The sequence below is a fragment of the Myotis davidii genome, unplaced genomic scaffold, assembly GCF_000327345.1.
Source record: "Myotis davidii unplaced genomic scaffold, ASM32734v1 scaffold332, whole genome shotgun sequence".
NCBI lineage: Eukaryota > Metazoa > Chordata > Mammalia > Chiroptera > Vespertilionidae > Myotis > Myotis davidii.
Window position 1 is genome coordinate 2,543,371 of NW_006285779.1, and position 2,975 is coordinate 2,546,345.

Below are 2,975 nucleotides of genomic sequence, written 5' to 3' on the forward strand. Positions count from 1 at the left end.
AAAGGATTTCCTTCTAGGGTTAGGGATGAATCCAAGACCTCAATTTATAGAACAGGAAACTAATGCCTAGAAAGGCTCACATGACTGAGCCAGCGTTTGTGGCACTACACAGCCCTCCACTGACAACAAACAGATCCAGTCTTGTATATCCATCCGAAGATCTGACAATAGCTAGAGCCTTACTTTCCCTTGGTCACAGGCCTAGGGTCATCTAGGTAGGTGTTCTATCCACTATAGGTTACTTGCTAAGGAGATAGATAGATAGGTAGATAGGTAGGTAGATAGATAGATGATAGGAAGGAAATGAAATAATCTACTAAATCTCCAGAAGTAACGCTCATCCTGCCAGAGAGAGTTAATTTTCTCTAGCAACTAGTATCAGAGCTCAGAGAACAGACTTTCAACCCACCCCTCTGGGATATCCTCTTACAAGGGAAGGGAAGTACCCAAGAGGTCCTTGTTTTTATCCCAGGTAGGAATTAAAACAAGACATTATGGCTGGTACTCACATCAGAGGAAGATCAAAGCAACCAAGGACTCAAGAAGGTCACACACAAAGACCACTGAAATGGCAAGGGTTGGTGTCAAGTCTGCATAGGGTAAATTGGAGAATGATACTAAAAATTAAACAAGCAGGCCAAGGTATATGCTTATGTACACTTATGTGACTCCAGGGCAACAACTTAGAGAAGTCTGCCTTGGCTTTTTCACAAAAGAACCAGAATAGAGATGGGTAGACTGTAGGAATGATGCTCTGAATTAACCACTCATCTTGCACCTCCTTAGTCAAGGTTATTAACTGAGTTTTCTCTCCAATGATCTGAAGCAGGTATACAGGTAGCAGATGTTTAAAAAAAATACTTTAGTTGAATTCTTAAATAGCTAAGGACCATTCAGGGGAAGTCTGCCTTCGTTCCAATGATCTTCACCAGACTAGAAAACCTGCTGATAGGAAGAGGGGCAAAGTCCAAAAACCTAGATGAAACTATTAATACAGTCATGCTCCACTTAACGGCAGGAATACATTCTGAGAGATGCCTCATTAGGTGATGTTGCAGTTGTGTGAAGACCAGAGTGCCTTACACAAACCTAGATAGTGTAGCCTACTACACACCTAGGCCTTATGGTATAGCCTATTGCTCCAAGGCTACAAACCTGTATAGCATGTTACTATACAAAACAATACAAATTTAAATCAAATACAGGAGAAAATGATGAAAACCAGAGACACAATAAACACGATATGTAGGAGGCTGCTGCCAATGTAACTCAGAATAGTTTTGCAGCTAACTTTTTTATAAGTATAAAGAGTATACTCTAAAATAACAATAAAAAGTATAGTACAGCCATAGCCAGTTTGGCTCAATGGATAGAGCGTCGGCCTGCGGACTGAAAGGTCCCAGGTTTGATTCTGGTCAAGGGCATGTACCTTGGTTGCAGGCACATCCCCAGTAGGAGGTGTGCAGGAGGCAGCTGATCCATGTTTCTCTCTCATCGATGTTTCTAACTCTCAATCACTCTCCCTTCCTCTCTGTCAACAATCAATAAAATATATTTTTTAAAAAAGTGTAGTACAGTAAATACAGAAACTATTAACATAGCCGCTTATTTTCTAGTATTATGTACTGTACATAATTGTATGTGCTATACTTTCATATGACTGGCATCACAGTAGGTTTATTTAACCATCATTACCACTAACACATGAGTAATGTGCTATGTTAGAACAGCTATAAGGTCACTAGGCAGTAGGAATTTTTCAGTTTCATCATAATCTTATGGGGCCACCAACATATATGAACACATATCATTGTTGATTGAGACTAAGTTATGTGGTGCATGACTGTAATAGCTAAGCCCTATATAGCTCTTCCTGTGTGCCAGGCAATGTTCTATAAACTCGACATATGATAATTCATATAATCTCCAAATATAATTCATATAATCCTTACCTACCCAGCGAGGTTAGTAAGAGGCACACAGGCATGTGCGGACAAGGTGTACCATCCCTTCTCCCTCCCTCCCCGCTCACACTGTATCAGCTCATAAAAAGTTCTAGGTTTACATCACAAATATAGACCACTCTGTTCTGGACTATACAAAAACGTTTAAAAGAACTTACATACGAGTCAGACAGAAATGGGTTCAAATCTCCTCTATATTGCTTAAAACAACCACTTTCCAGGGTTGTGAGAATGAAATATTGTGCGAAATGAGGATGTAATATCCAAGAGGGTACATTTTGTGCGCTGCTGTGTCTCCAGAGTCCAGCTCCCTGTGGTGACTCTTTTCCTGTCCTCCGCATGGGGAGGAGGTGGGAGGTAGTACCTCCCAACTCACCCAGACTCCCTCTCGATCTTACTTGCCTAGAAGTACAGGCCCATTTGTTGCCTCCTTGGGGACTGCAAAAGTCGTACCCAGATGTGAGTTTACACCCCCCCCGGTCTAATGCAACTTAGCAAAACCCGGCGAAACCAAAATGTCTTTGACCCGCGCTGTCAGCTCACTTCAGGGCTCAGGGCCAGTTCCTCGGCAGCTGTTACCTCCTCAGACAGGCGGCCTCCCACCACCTGGACTCCTCCATCCCAGGCTTTAACACTGGTGTGTGGAGAAGGGTGCACAACCCTCTACGCCCCCACCCCTCAGGCTGACAGATGAAGTTTGCTGGGGGCCATCAGGGAGAGGTCCAGGGGCAGACCCTGGCCACTCCTCTCGCCACGTGGCTGCAGCAGGCACAAGCCCAGTCCGCGCTGCAGACCAGCTTGGTCAGAGTCGGGACAGAAATGCAAGCTCCCTCCCAGGACTTCAGGACTAAAGGTAGACTCGGCAGGCGGCTTGCTCCCAAGACCACTTACCTGGTCCCGGGAAGAATGCAGGCCTGGCCTGGAAGCCCCGTGAGACTCCGCCCGGGAACCTCCCCTCGCCCCGCCCCCACGCCTCTCCTTTCCGACCAATCACAGGCCAGGCTGCCCGCC

The 2,975-nt window shown here is 45.1% G+C and overlaps 1 protein-coding gene across 5 annotated transcripts in view; it reads right to left on the bottom strand.

The window, feature by feature from the left end:
• The window catches only part of SFXN2 (sideroflexin 2), a 20,571-nt gene extending 17,610 nt beyond the window's left edge, over positions 1–2,961 (bottom strand). For 2 of the 5 annotated variants that reach the window (XR_001512666.1, XM_015559301.1), the window contains exon 1: positions 2,856–2,960. The gene's annotated coding sequence lies outside the window, so the exon portion shown is untranslated. The other 3 variants (XR_001512664.1, XR_001512665.1, XM_006756473.2) reach the window with 3 other exon arrangements.
• Positions 2,962–2,975: the final 14 nt, after the last annotated feature.